The sequence below is a fragment of the Rhagoletis zephyria genome, unplaced genomic scaffold (genome assembly GCF_001687245.7).
Source record: "Rhagoletis zephyria isolate East Lansing unplaced genomic scaffold, Rhagoletis_zephyria_1.1 Rzeph_scaffold_10033, whole genome shotgun sequence".
Taxonomy (NCBI): Eukaryota; Metazoa; Arthropoda; class Insecta; order Diptera; family Tephritidae; genus Rhagoletis; species Rhagoletis zephyria.
Window position 1 is genome coordinate 5,839 of NW_016167111.1, and position 16,475 is coordinate 22,313.

General features: G+C 36.5%; 1 long non-coding RNA gene across 1 annotated transcript in view; it reads right to left on the reverse strand.

Moving 5' to 3' along the window:
* LOC108376200 (uncharacterized) overlaps positions 1-12,695 on the reverse strand; it is an 18,405-nt gene extending 5,710 nt beyond the window's left edge. Inside the window, exons 1-2 of the long non-coding RNA XR_001849241.1 lie at positions 12,622-12,695; positions 2,781-2,784 (exon numbers count right to left, since the gene is read on the reverse strand). This is a non-coding gene — a long non-coding RNA (uncharacterized LOC108376200). The remainder of the gene's footprint in view (positions 1-2,780; positions 2,785-12,621) is intronic.
* Between the last annotated feature and the right edge of the window lie 3,780 nt (positions 12,696-16,475).

The window sequence follows — 16,475 nt, forward strand, 5'->3', positions numbered from 1 at the left end:
CTTGCGAAAGCATCCCACACATATCAACGGCCTCTACGCATGCTGCTATTAATCCACTCAGTTAAGACACTTTTTTTCCCGGTTGAAAGGGCGCGTTCACTCAGTCTGCCCTTACTTGCTCTTGGTGGCAACGATTGATTGCCGAGTTAGGTAGGGCTCTAGTTATATGCTCTCAAGTCATAATAAATTTTAGTCCTTATAAGTTTGTCCGTGAACGTTACTTCATAAAAAAGTTCTATATCTTCGGGTATTTGGCAAAACTTCTCCTCGAACCTGTGGTGTGCGTCTTGATGTTGCTACACAAATGGACGGACCACAGTTCTGCACCGTCTCCGAACAGCACGTGCGTTTTATGAGAAGCATTTACATACATACAAGCATACACTCGGAGGTTTTAGTTTGCCTGCCGATGGGCGACCACTGTTACAAAAAAAAAAACTTTTTTTGATTTAGAAATTAGCCAGGTCCTACGGAGTGGCAGTACGCACCTCTGACCACTCAAGTAAGCGGCCGCACGACTACATAGGTGTCTTAAAAAGTTTTTGCTGACAAATTTGTGCCCTGCAGAAAAAAATTATCAATTGATTAAAATAACCAACTTCTCGTTAGCTTTTTTGCGGGATTTCGATAAATAACTAACTTTTAATTAGCCATGACAAAACTAACTTTAAGTTAGTTGTAAAGTCGTGCAGGAGTCATGCAAACGTTATCGAGAGTTTGGTTTCTTTATAAGTTTCTATCGAAATATCCTCATACAAAAAAAAATTTCAATACAATTTTTTTTGCACTTCACAGATTCTTTTTCGTATTCAGGACAAATAAAATAAAGGTCGAAATTTTATATTATCATTTTGAACTTATGTCTTATCGAATTCAAATATTAGCCCACCTACAAGAGAACGTGTAAACAAATAAGCAAATATGTGATGCTAAATAAAATAAGTAAATAAATAAAAATTTAAAAAATCTTTTTGTTTTATTGATAGTTTATGTCCAAAAGTAGTTAGCTGCAAGCTAGTTGAAATCTAATGCAGAGGAAACCAGTTCTCCATATTTTGCGGCCATCGCCCTTCAAATGTAGTTGGTTACGGCCAAAGGAAATAGTTAATAAATAGTTAGCACTAGTCGACTGCTACAAACTAGTCCCATTTCCTGCAGGGTGTAGCCTACTTGTTGCCAAACCTATTGAGTTCAGAAGATATTTGATCTCGCTAGCGTGGACTTCCACACATTCAAATGTCTTCCTTGGCATCTAATTTGGTCGGAAATATCGTTTTATATTTTTGATTTTCTGCTTGCAAACGATCAACGATCGTCAATCACTAAACGTGCTTTAGTGATAGTTACTCACCATTTTCAGTTTATAAATAGGCACTTACTGCTTGCTGCCACTTAAAGTATAATGAAACTGATCATCCTATAAAGTTGAAGAAATTGACGATCGAAATCACGACGTTCAATGACTACAATATAACCGCAGGCATAATTTTTGAGAAGCGGCGGTTAGCTACAATTACCCGTATCGATACTACTTAGGGCAGGTAATGCAGAGAGACAGACAGCTTTTTTGTTAACTTTGCTGCTATATAAATATATATACACACATTTATGTATATACATTCATACATTTGCAGCCATATTAGTGCGATCTGTTAATCTACAAAAGCGTGTTGAGCAGCGCGCCACCTTTCATGCTATTTTCTATAAAAGTTTGTGTCTAACTGTAGATATTTGTTATTGTCTGCAATGCTTAAGCCTTTTGTTTGGCCTAAACGTATCACCGCTACCTACTTAGCTCACCCACTTCAACGGCGATCAATTGAAGATCGGTTTAAATGTCTCATGCAACTCGCCGCGCGCGATATTGTTGCTGCATTCATTGTTATCGATTTTATTTCGTTTTTGATATTTTTATATTATTTAGGTATGTAGGTAGTTGTGTTGCTCTTTTACTGTGCCAGTTTTCATTTTTTGCTTGAAGCACCGATCGTGCCCACTGATCGCGCATTTATCGATCGCATCACTTAATTTTTGGAGCGTGACATGCTGCGGCCGTTTTTTCGCCTTTTATGCAGTATTTATGTGTTTATTTTGCTTAAGCTGTCAGCATGTAACATTGGCTTTGTAACTCTTTTTAGTTTTTTTTTTTGGGCTCTTTTTCGGTATTAATATTTTTTATTTTTTGGCGATTTCAGAGCTCTTTACATTTTTAATTCATAAAAAAACGCACCGGTAAATTGCAAAAAAAAGCTGAATATGAAAAAATTACATTTCATGACTGAAAAATAAAAACAAGTACATAAATACATGTACTTTCATAGGCAATAAATAAAAAGTTAAGCAACGCACAGTGTTTCCCTTTCGTACAAAATGTGGGCAAAAATAGAATTATGAACGCATTTAAATCAAAAATTAGTTTCTTAGCGAATTTGAGGATGCTGTATTTAAAAATGAAAGAGTTCAAAGATGTAATTTTTTTTTGATAACTTTCGGACTTCCATTGTAAGTGCAGTTTGAAGTTGAAACTTTGTGATCTTGTGGCATTTAGGTACATACAGTTTGTTCGATTTTCAAAAATTATGTGCTAAATTATAGGGCTTGGGCTATAGATGTGCTAAGTTTTTGAGAAGGATTGCCACCTGTTAAAAAATTTAACTCAAATTAATTAATATTTAAATTAAATTATTAATGTTGTGTGTCAACCGAAATGGTTTTGAAAAGGCTTTGTTCAGAAACTACACATAGGAGGGTTGCCACCTGTTTAAAGAGTCAAATTCAACTGGTCTGCGTGGCCATCGGAGCAGCTATGCGCTTCTATCCAACGCCTTTGCTGTCATTACTTGCATTCCTTCCCTGTATATTCTGATTGAAAAAGAGGCCTGCTGGAGTGCCCTACGTCTTCTCAGTACTAGTAGCTTCAAAAGTAGAGATCCTCTGGGTCAGGCGGAGGTCTTCCGAATCGAAGTCTGTGTTCGGGAATGTCTTTATAGAAGAAAATGGGGTCAGAATAAATATTATGGCTGATAGTTAGGCAGCACAAACGGCCTTAGACTATTTTAAAATAGCATCAAGGCTTGAGCACAACTGTAAAACTCTTTTGAACAACCTGGTAGCCAACAACAGCGTAACGCTGTGGTGGATTCCAGGACCCGAAGGGTTTGTAGGCAACAAAAGGGATGACTGCCTCGCAAAGTGTGGAGCCCAAACGCGCTTGCATGGTCCCAACCTTTTCTGCGGTACATCTGAAGGATACACTGCAGAAATATTTAGGAGCTAGGAAAAATATCAGACTGATGCCCACTGGCGGAAGTCAAAAAGAATGCGACAATCAAATAGATTTATAACTGATGTATTGGGGAGGCTTTCCCGTCACCCCTTGTCAAATTTGGTTTGGAGACAAACCGGTTTCGTTCAACAATACATCATACTCTTACCCTGTCGGAAACACCAACAACAAAAATGAGAAGGATCATAATTCTTTCCAAAGCATATTCTATGTGACATATTATGAGTAGCAGACTGATACACCTTGGGCTCCGCAATCAATCTCCATCCATTACAATTAGGATTTATCACAATAGATCTTCTTAGGTCGCAGCGCGGGTATTCCCGACGTATTAATAATAATAGAAAGCCAAATTAATATGTTTATGCAACATTATCTGAAAAAAATATTAATACATTTACACAAAGCCCATTGTTTCAGAAAATGCGAACAACTTAAGGTTTTTATTTTTTTCTTCCGAAAGCTAAAAGCCTTTCTTTTAAAACAAACAACAAAGCATGTTATTACATTAAAAGTTTCCTTTTTAGCTATAAAATGGAATATTTAATTTTTTTTAATACCATAGAGCCACTATTTGTTTAATTTTTTTCCAATTTTTTATATTTTGATATTTTTTTAATATATCTACATATATATATATGAAAATATAAACACACCAAAAATTGTATTTCACAAAATGAAGAGCCTGAAGAACCTACGCTACTAATGCTTTAATAAAAATTCTTAGTATTAAATTTACAAATTTAGCGTTTTCCTGGCGGCATATTGTTTGGTTAAAAAGGAAATAATATTTTAATTCTTTTTAATGAATAAATTAACGCGAATTTTTCTAGTTTTGCCCACTAAGCAGGCCCGGTGCCGACGCTGCTTTATTTGGATAAAAGTCGTGATATGCCTGATAGTATTTTTTTATTTATTTTTTTTTTCATTTATCTTTTTTGCTACTCTCCAATTTTGCTGCGTCTTTTATAAATTCTTTTTCTCTGTTGCATGTTGACATAGTTTATATTTGAACATTTATTTCTTTATACATACTGCTGAGCTTATTAGTTTTTTTATTTTTACAATTTTTTGTTTATTAAAAAATTATCGCAAAAATCTGACCCAAATCTGCTACAAAGCAATAAACAATGTAGCAATAATTCTTAGTACTCATTTTTAATTTGCTAGATTTAATTTTTTTATGACTATTGTCTCAATGTATGTATGTACATACACATGCAAGTAGGTATGCGCATATGTTTAGCAAGCCAGTCAATTTTTCAATTATATTGCGTCGGCGGAGAAGTCCAACAATTTAGCATAGTTTATTGGCTGTTGGTGTTGCATTTGCGAAACATTTACAAATCTTGTATACATCTAGTATGTATGTATATATGCACATTTGAATTTATGTATGTGTAATGTGCATACTTGCATATGTAAATGTGTTTAAATTCCTATTTTGTCTTAATTGTCATATAATTTGCATACAGTTTTGAAGCTTAGCATATCCGAGTGGGTTCCTATCATCAGCTCATCTCACAATATTTTCGTGTAACACGTTTAAGAACTCGGTCAATTGTGACATTGTAATTTCTGAAATGAAATATTCTTAATACACAAAAAAAATCAGGGGTGTGTGCTCCTCTTAAATGGCTTGACCGATTCTTATGAAATTTTATTTGTGTACTTCTTGTGACACCTGGAAGGGTATAGGCTATAGTCGGTTTCCTTAAATGACGCGACACAAACTTAAGTTACTATGAAACCAGCACACTGTGAACGAAGCGTTCTTTTGTTCCTCGCTTAGAAGACGGTCTAACCCTGGTTGGCAAAGGTATCTTAACATATCCAAAGGCTGTAAATAGCCATGGTGTATGAATCCCTGGAACCAAGAGGTTAAATGCAATAAGTCTAAAGACAATTAAGGCCCACTGACTTGGTTAGAAAAGGAACATGACATTCGTGGGTGGCGACTATCGACTGTCCTATCTTGCGTACGTCAACATTGCGCTCCTACCTGACGTATGTTCGCCTGACGACTAGATAGAAGCATTAGACCTCAGTGGTACGAACTTTACTTCAAGCTTAGGAGCAAAAAGCCACCGGATAGCTCTGCTGGAAGGTGGATAGGCTGTGAAATAGGCAAAAATTTGTCTTTGCGGCGATCTCCGCGTAGGACACCGGTATAGTTGAGCTAGAATCTACTTCAAATGCCTGCATGGAGCTCTCTTCCTAGTTCGTGATGTTATAAGAGCCCCAACTAAGCACGACCATATCCAACAATGCAAATTCAACCCCTAAACCTCGAGATAGATATAGACAAATGTTTTCTAATATGTCTATCAACACTGACCAAAATATAAATATGCATATACTTTTACATATGCATACGAATCCGAATATAATCTTTTCGAACAAGAGACTTCTCATAAAGAACTTCTTCTCAATTTACTGCAGCATTACATACAGTTGGCACCTTTTTTTATTTTTGCTTATTTCCCATTACTTCCTGATAGCTTTTATTTAGTAGCTTACAGATTTTTTTTTGTTGTTGTTATGAATGTAAAATGCAATTCCTTCATGCGGCCACCTTTGCATTCAACTGCTGTTTATATCTTTATCAAGTTTTGTTAAGTACAGCGTTAAAATTTATTATCGTACTTCCCCAATGGGTATTTACGGGCATTAGCTGTGTTGTCGGCAGTAACTTACTTTATAACCATTTTTTAATCTTAAAAATAGCAGGTATGTTAAGAATACGCTATGTATGTCCGTCCATACATAAATGCTACCCTCGAACCATAAAACAGTAATTCATAATTTGCTGCAACTATGTATAATTTATGGCAGGAATACTAAAACAAATACCAAAACCATTCCAGCATTAATGTATAAATAAGATGCGCTTGAATGTTTGTTAGAAGATAATGACGAGAAAATTGCATACGATACTAAGTAGGGCAGAATAAGATTTGTATGTATGTAGTATGAAAGATGGTTAATACTTGAACAATTTTGTGAACGAAGCTTTAGAAATGCGTTAGACATAACTTGTATTCACGAGTAAGTTGTAGGAATGTAAGGAGTTGTACATGAGGGCGGGTGTTATTAGGCAAAGAAATCGGCAGACCGTTAGTGGAATTTTCGACGCATTTAACTCATTGTACTTTTAAAGACCTTCGACTATATACATCTAAACAAAGCCTCAAATAAGATTCTCTAATTTTCTAAAATCCCTTTAGCGTATTTCAATTTGAAAGAACATATTTTAATAATGAACTTTCGGGCGGTAGATCTTTGTATGGCAGAAAAAATCGCTCAAGACGTCAAAAAGGATTACTACTTCTACAAATGATGGAACACAACTCCCCTTCTGTTGTGCAATTCTTAACGCTCTTTCTTGAGTAGTGCAAATTAAGAGACCGAGTTGATTGTGTCACTATGCTGTAGCAGTCCATTACTTCACAATACAGGCTTTGAAGTCGTTTGGGTAGGATCATCGGTCTTCGACCATGATTGCTTGCTTAGCTTACTCACGTATTCAATCCAGTTTTCATGGCCCGTAATGACTCGCTTCAAAAATGATTAATTTTCGTTGCGTTTCATTCGGTCAATCAAACTTACTTTTTTTGCGTTAATTCATGTGGCACCCAAACGTCGAGCTTCTTATAGGCCTGCTCTTATTAGATGATTCCAACTTGTCATATTGTTGATGCTTAATGCCTCAACTATCTACTGACAGCTTGCATGCCGATCTTGCTCCACCATTTGCATTATTTCATCGACTTTTACAGTGAAAGACAGACCATAGCGATTTACATATCTATTCAACATCAAAATTTCTGGACCGGAGTAGAGCAAACCACTCCTGGATGCGGCATGTATTTGCAGCGTTTTCAAATTTGTTTATAGTAAAACATAGCGTATCTCTGCAGATATTTCACACACTTTCAAATCAATATGACTCTTTGTCTTCCCTAAGAATATAGCATGAAAGGTCGCCCTTCAAACGCACGTCAGTTTTACGCATTTGTATTAGTGTTGCCAGATGTATGAACATCAGCGCCGCATAGTGACAAAATTCCCTGAGAATTTTCATATGACCCAATATTGAGCATAATTCAGCTGCAAGAAAATGAATTCAGCGCAAGAAATTTCTTAACATTTATTTATTTCGCGCTCACTTAAAATTTATTATTGTTATTCAGCTTTAGTAAACACTTAATAGCAGTAAAAAGTCATTAATATTTCTCCATTTTACATTCAAAAAAATTGTTTTCTAAGTTTTTTAGCGCAATTCAGCTTCAAAAAATTCATTTCAGCATAATTTTTCGCATTTTTCCGTTTTTTTTATATTTAGGTCAATTTCGCACAACGCAACAAGTTCGGTTAACCAGTTAAAAATTCAGCTTCATAAAATTTCTTTCAGATATATATTTTAAGTGTTTTTCAGCGCAGCTCAGTTTAAAAAGTAATTAAATTCTGCTATATTTTTAATTCAGCACGAAAATTTTAATCATATACAATTCAGCTCCAAATCAGCTTAGCTAAATATTTATTTTCAATTACACATGCTACATTTCTGTGGTTGCTTTTTAATATTTAATTTCAGCTATTCTATTACCTATTTTTAAGTGCATTTTAACTTCAAAAAAATAAATTCAGCAATTTTTTTTTATTCAGCGCGAAAAATTTATTGATGTTCACTTATTTTTTAGCTGTGTGAAATTCATTCATGTTATTCAGCTCAAATTCAGCTAGCTCAACTTTAATAAATAATTCAACCACAATTTTTCGAATTTTTCCATTTCCATTTATCATAATACAATATATTCAGCACAATTCAGCTCCTAGGAAATTAATTCAGCAGCTTCTTACTTAAATTCAACTGGATTTTTTTTGCATTTGCCTGAAACACCATTTGCTTATTGTTCATTTTACCCAGTCTACTGTTCAATGAGATTTATACTGATGCACTTGGTCTGCAAGGACCACCCTAATATAGTATGTGCATACTTTCGGAACGCACTGTGTGCTATACCTTAGTTAAGCGCATTTGCGAATTTGATTAATTGCCGCAACATTTCCGTTGTTGCTGCTGCTTCGGTGATTGGCGTTGCAAGCAAATCGATGAGCAGCCAATGAGCCAAAGCGAATTGCAACATGAAACGAAATTGATTTACGCGTGAACATTTCAATACAAACAAGCAAACTAGTGAAAGAGCAAGACAATACCGTTACTATCAAGAAGTAAAGGTGGCCTCGACGGAAAGCGAGGTAAAATGTACGAAGGCAATAGAAGTAGTGCGGAAAATTATGTATGTATGTAAAAAGGCAAAGTAGTTTGTGAATACTGTGTGGCACGGAAATTGGCGCATAAATCACAGCTAGCGGGCGAATAAAAAATTATCAAAAAAAAAATTCGGTTTAAGTGATTGGTTTGAAATTTTGTTCTACAAAAATGTAAGCCGTTGCAGCAGTAAAAGCAATTTGTCAGCGTAAAAATTGGCTAAGACCCAGGCTAGGTTTTAGCTGTGCTTAGTTTGACCGAATGCTTAGTTGGCGCTGGCCATATGGCTTGTAATGCTGCGATTAGCTGGAGATAATCTGAGTTTTTTTCCTGCAAACGTATGTGCCGGAAAAATTTAGTGCAAACGCGGCATTTTCCGCTAATACACCGCGGGTGGTTATCAACAAATCAAAAGCAATAGCGCATGAAAGCTTTGAATCAGATAGGATTTTCCGCACAAATTTCAAGCCAAAAAAAAGGAGAATTTCATAAATAAATCAAGCTAGCTTAAATGGCCCAAAGGTTAGACGGCTCTAGTATACATATCTACCTGCACACATATATGCATTGTAATTCTATTTGCAAGCCAATGGCCTGTACCTACATATCTAAGCGCATTCAAACCTCAATGCTCATGTTCATACGCTTGTCCATTTTGATAGGCTCGCTTCATAGACAGTACCCACACATAAGTACGTCTGTATGTATGTATGTAATTATCTTAATGCGCTTAATCGCAGCCATAAATCCTTTGCCATAACAGCTGCCACCACTGCCAGCGCCGCGGTAAGTACAAAATGTGGAGCTGTTGTGCGCGCATGCGCAACTTTACTGTCAGCGCTAGATAATGTCAAACTGCTACATTTGAGCTAGTTTGTTTCCCATATGTACATGCTTACTTACATACATACATACATATACATATAGACACATATGCACTTATTTATATAGCCGACGCTTATTAGACGCATTGTTGGCATTTATAGGACACTAAGGCGGCTAAGACAGATTGTTGGCAACTGATATTCGACTAAAGTTGAAATCTCCAAAATGCTGACTGACAGCGCAACAAGGCAAACGGCAACATGACATGGAAAATTCTATATGTACTTACAATATTATACGACACAAACTATTAACCAGTAATAACAACAATGTGAACAACAATTCAGATGACTTTGATCTAACTGGCGATTGTGAATTTACTAGCGCTTTGCTTGATCTAAAATAGCGATAAGCCAGCGGGCTGCGTCTGCGTCTAAGGCGCGTGCTTAACTCATTCGCACATACATATGCACACACACATGCGAGCATACAAATAAAACATACATATTACGACGAGCTTGTTGCGCTGGGAGCGTAGAAAATGCAAAAAAATAAAAAATTTAAAAATAAAACACAATTTATTGTGATTATTTTTAAATGGCCATAAATTTAGTTTCTGCCATAAATCAGCGACTATGCATTGCGCGAGTGTGTTGATTTAATGGCGCTTTGACGCTCCAATGCAGCACTGTGCTTGTCAGTTAAAGCGTTATGAAAAGTACACGGTGAGAAATTATGCTACGAAACAGTAGAGAAAAATATTATTTCTTGTATTAAAACTTATCCGTGCTTTTTAACACATGCATGCTTCTCCATAAAATTCAGCGCGAATAAGCGCTATTCAGCTCCACTTAATCAATTCAGCTGCCCTCAACTAAATTCGGCGTTGAAAATTTGTTACTATACATGCTTTTACAACAACTTTGAACATGTTAACCTAATTCAGCTCGGTTTCCCAATTAAATTAAGGATTTTAAAATATTTGTTTCTTAAATTCGTATAAAAATTAGAACCGAATTTTTTTTATGTATATAAATTTTTTTGCGCAAAAAAAAATTTAATTATCAGAATATTAACGTCTATCCACGTCAAATTTAATTGGATGAGACTAAGCATAACTCAGCTCCAATTATGTAAATTCAGCCGCCTTCGACTAAATTCAGCGCTAAATTTCATCACCAAAGTTATGGTATGAAGCCTTAAACTCTATTCAGCGCTAAGAATTATTCGCTCTTTATCTCTTTTAAAACAATTATAAAAAATTGAGCTCCACAAATTTTAATTTGACAGTCGAAAACTAAATTCAGCATTGAAGGTTGTTTGTTTTCTATTGTCTTAAAGCAATATTTTCCGCGACATTTTACTCATGCGGCCATTTTTCAGATTTTTAAAGTATTTTATTCATTCAATATCTTTTTAGTAGGTACATATAAGTGTGTATGTATTCCACTTGATCAAAAATGTACTTAAGTGAGCACTTTTTTATTGTATTATTTTAAAACATGTGCTTAGTTATCTTTATAAACTTGATTAACCGTATTCCAGCACTATTCAGCTTAATAAAATGAAATTTAGCGGCGTATAATTTAATTCAGCACCGTAAATTATGTCGCTTAAATCTTTTTTATATAAAATTTAGAAAATTTCGGCTCCTTTAAATTTAATTCCGCAGCTTTAATCTAAATTCAGCGCTACAAACTGTTTCTTGAACATACTTCTTATGGCAATTTAAAACAAATTAGGGTAATTTATCGCAATTTTCTACTTTTTCAGTATGTATTTATTTACAATATATTCTTCTATACACAACTTTTTCTCGCATTTTGGTATCCTTTGAGAATCAGTCAAGTTCATTATGTTATTCAGCATTATTCATTATTGACCTTGCACAGCGTATAAAGACATTCAGCACAATTATAGTAAATTTGCTAAAAAAAAGTACACCTCTAATAATGTTAAACGGGCAAAAGAGGATTTGGCGATTCAGCACGCATTCAGCAAAATAGTTTTTTTTTTGCTTAAATTTTTATTTTTGATACTGTTACCAACTTAAGCTATTAAGAACTCAGCACAAATTCAACTAGAATAATTTCATTTAGCTTACTTAAAAAATAAATAAAATAGAAAACGACTAGTAGCTTAAAAATTTGGTTATTAGCAGTACCACTTCAATTCAGCTATCAAATGTACATAAAAAGAATAATAGAAAACATTTCCATTTATAGATGCATTTCAAAAATTTGACATAAGCAATTCAGCACAATTTTGTTACATATACATACATACAATGAATGAATAATTTTTTTATTTTTAATAAATATTTCTATGTAAAACCAGTAAGAATTTTTTAACAAAATTGTGCTGAATTACTTATGTCAAATTTTTCAAATTCATCTAGAAAAGAAAATTTTTCTAGTGCCAAATAGGAAAGGGAGGATAAAATAAAATTTCTCCAGTGCATTTAGGAAGACACAATAGCGCTTTTGAATGCTCGCCAAGGCTCTACCTCATTGCTGTAAAATATTCAATCAATCCCAACCTCACTCACTCACAATCGAGTGACAGCTATTAATTCCACTGTCTATCCATATAAGCCACTTAATCTATTGCTTTTTCATGCATACCCGTACATACGGATTACCTGTCCATCTGTCGGACAGTCTGTCTCGCTGTCTGCACCTCAGGCAAGTGGGTAATATCTTTTTAGCGCCTCATAAATTTTCAACAAGCGCCAGCAAAGTGCCAATAGCAATTAGATTGCAAAATAAATTAACATAGTTTTGTATGTACATATGTATGTAGACACGTATGTATTTTATGTAGCGGTATTTTTTACCATTGTATGCAAATATCAGAGTCGTACTTTTCATTAGCGATTTATCAGTCAAGCTTCCACAAATGTATCTACATACATATAAACGTACTTACATATGTAAGCGCAAATATTGGTTGATGTTTTTCATTTAATTAAATTTGAATTCATAATATCCATTATCTTTCCCGTTGATTTGCGTACTCAGCGGAATTCAGCAATCCAGCTACCTTGCTATCTGGCAAAACTATGCTATTTTCTTACTTTTTGTAAAAATATGTTTCAACCGCCTTTTGAACTGTAAGCCCATCCAGCACATATGTAGTTGTTTTTGTTATTTTATGGCCTTATAACAATTATATTCAACAATTTTTATTGAGCTTGAGGCCGTTTTTAATGAAAAACTTATTGTGAAAAAGCAACNGAAGTGATAACTATTTCGGAAATCACAACATTTCCTCATCAGCCTTCTTTCAGTAGGACTCGAACCGACGATCAAACAATAATAGCTGTCACTTCTACCATTTTTCAAATTATTGTTGCTTTTCCACAATAAGTTTTTCATTAAAAACGGCCTCAAGCTCAATAAAAATTGTTGGGTACATGTGTATGTTAAAACTATTTTCAATGGTGATCATAAACTTTGGGTTTACTCTGCAGGCGTATCATAAATTTCTATCGCTTTTCATACCCACTGTTAAAATTACAAAAAAGTTGCATCTCCTTATCATATTGAACACCATTTATTCAGCTTAAGAAAGATTTTTTTCTGAACAATACGTACAGAAAAGTAATACTTTTGTTGGCTCTCCATCTAGGGTCTTATTCCTAACCGGACCAGCAGCAAACTCAGAAAAAATCATTAAAATTATGGCGAACTACATATCTACAGTAGCAATAGAAGTACTCAAAATGAAATATTCTTGTGACATATGTATAGATGCATGTGCTGGAACTAGGTTAGGTTAGGTAAGGTAAGGTGGCAGCCCCGGAGCTCACTTAGACAATGTGAGATTGTCCTTTGTGATACCACAATTCTGAATCGGCTCCGAGCCGATTATGTATTTACGAGTTGGGCTAATCTCAATGTCCCAGAGCTCCTCGGGGCTATTTAGAAAGTGAGATCCAAAAGCCTCACAAACGCTGGGCACCAAAGAAGGTAGTTTTGATGTGATTTCACCTCGTTCTATATATTCCAGGCAACTGCGACATAAGGGGTCCGGTAGCCTTACTGCGTAAATATCGATAGGAGAGTGTGAGGAGTGCCCTCGACAGCCCCCCCCTAGTTTTACCCTCGGCCAAAAGGACCTTACGATCTCGCATGTCGGGGTTTTCGCTCAGCGCTCGTTGAGCTGACATGAGGCCCATCTATCCAAGAGTGTACGACAAGCGATCAATGGCACCCCCAGCCGCTCTTTATCTGATGTTAACGTTTCACGAGTACTTTCCCAGGCCAGTTCGTTAGCCAAACAGTTCCCCTCAATGTCGTTGTTACCTGGAACCCAAATAAGCCTAATGCAGAATTATTCCGACGTGACCGAAAGAGAGATCAGACATTCCCCTAAACCAAGTTAGAGTGCACCTCCTACGAACTGAAGGTAATGGTAGCCGCTTGCTTATCAGAATATAAGCTCTCTTCCCTGGCTGTTATATTGCCCCTTAGCAGTGAATCCACCGCCTCCTTGATAGCAGCTGCTTCCGCCTGAAATACCCTGCAGGAGTTCGGGAGCCTGATCTTAGTACTGATGCTCAGCTCTCGACAGAAGACCCCACTACCAACCCTGCCGTCTAGTTTCGATTCATCCGTAAAGAATTTCACCGCACCCATCCTCCAGAAATCCCACCCGGCGCACTCCTCCCTTAAGGGAATGCGGACAGAGAAGAAGCTCCTAGGAGGTATATCGGTGGCGCAGTAATCCGTACGATTAGGGATGAGATCGTAGCCCCCTAGAACTCCAGAGTGTTTAGTCCCTAAGTTGGTTAACCAATCGCTTTGCCTGAGTCTAATAGCCGTACGCACCGCGACAATTCTGCCTGCAACGTCGACAGGTACTACGTTCAGCATTACCTTCAGTGCTAATGTAGCGGCGGTCCGCAGTGCCCCACTAATACCAATTAATGTAGCCCATTGTAACGCTCCAGCAGCCTAGCTAGTATAGCTTTTTCCAGTGAGTTTCACCAGACTAGAGCGCCATAAATCATAATTGGCTTGACTACGGTCTCGTACAGCCAATAGACAACAATAGCTCCCTGCAATATAAGGCCACTGTGGCCTTCCTTGCCCTTTCCTCGATGTTTGGCCTCCACGACAACTCCCTGTCTGGGAGCAAGCCCAAGTACTTGACTCTGTCAGACAGCGGCGGGAATTTTATATTTTCTTGTAAATAAGACAATTTCTGTCTTACTTCGGTTGACGGCGAAGCCATTTTTGGCAGCCTAGTTAGTAACTATGTTAAGGTGCCGTTGGGTCACTTCATACAGCGTGTTCAGGTATTTACCTTTAACTACGAGTGCAACATCGTTTGCATAGGCACTTACCCGACAGCCGTGTTTCCCCAGCTCCACTAGTGGGTGTGAGAGAACACTTCCCTGCGGGGTGCCCCTGTACACCATGCAAGGCAAGCAGGCGCTGCCCCAGATGGCCTGCTCGAACTATGAATTACGACATTTTTGGAGAAAACATTTTTCTCCCATATTAGAATTTTGATATTATTTCAGATATCGTTAATCGCTTTTGGTTTTGTTGAAATTTTTCTCTGCAAAAGCTAACTAAATCCCCACTTCGATATATGCACAAATAATATCACGTCACGTAAAAACACGAACATTTTTAATGGTAATTCCGCGAAACTTAAAGTTTTATTCTTATTCTATTATTTTTTAGCTCAATTTTTCTTACCGGGTGTGAACCCACGCTAACCCACGCTAACGACAACGCGATCTACTTCCGGCACGCGCAAAGCGAGCTTACATTCCCAACAAAGTGTGACCTGATAAGAATTAGCGATACTTATGTGCATACACACACGTACATAAATATGGGTGTATTACTTTATATAGTACAAATAGTTTCTAACAGTTTTGCCCTTTTATCGCCTTATACATCTTTACCTCTTTGCATACAAAATATATCTGTGTTCGTATGGAAAAGTAGCTTATGTCGAAAGGCTGGCTTTAGTATAAATCGGCATTCGCAGCATACGATTGCGAATGATTTACGGGCGCTAAGCCGTTAAACAACTTTTAGCTAATAAACGTGCAAGAAATAGTTCCGGTACTAGCAAGTCAATATTCTTTTAAAGTCTCATCAAAAAATTCCTTGTCGTTTAAAAAATAAAGGGGATGCCGCATTATACTAAAACCGGCCTTTCGACATAAGCTACTTTTCCATACGAACACAGATATGTATGTTTTTTAATATCTTTGAAACAATATTGGAACTTACCTTTATATTCTTTTATATTTCTTTACAGGTAAGCCGATTTAAAACTCAACACTAAGGACAATGTAAGGACGACCTGCTTAACCAACTGCTTACGTAGATGGTATCTACACCATAGTACACGGTGAGATACTGTACACATTCAGCTCAAGCTGAGCCAAGCACAACACGATACCTCTGAACAAGCAAAGAAGGGCTCAGCATTAAACTTCCAAAAACCTAAATTAGTCTTTTCAAGAATAATAAATGAGAATTCCAAAGGGTCTAGAACTAAGCTTGACTCTCCGTCTGAAGCAAAGCGCCTTCGGATCCATTCCCATATGGCACAAGTTTAGGGCGACGACGACTGCAACGGGACTGTCGGTCACGGATATGTTCAAAACACGGGACAATATGTTTATTCAGTGCATGATTTAACAAGCAGATCGAAATTGGCAAGGGTTTAGTGATTCGCGCGAAGTAATTCCTTTAAAATGTCGAATTATTGTAGCTTTTCTGACGCAGAAGCTTTAGACATTAGATCAGATTTGGTTACGGTGGTTGTCATTCCGCACAGTCCGGCAGAGAGACACACTTAGGCCAATTTCCCGTAGTTTCCCATATGATATACCCATCGTGTAACCTTAACCTTGAAGTTCGCGGATGTCCAGGGTCGAGATCAGCTATACACCGAAACAAATATTCATTGAAAATAGTGAATATGTTGCTTTAAAAATTGAATTTTAACAGATATTGTACGTAAATAAATAAACTGAATCTATTCAAAATAATTTCACTCAAAACTCGACCGAAAATAGCTAACAGCTCGCGCATGCAAAAATATTTAATTTTGCTA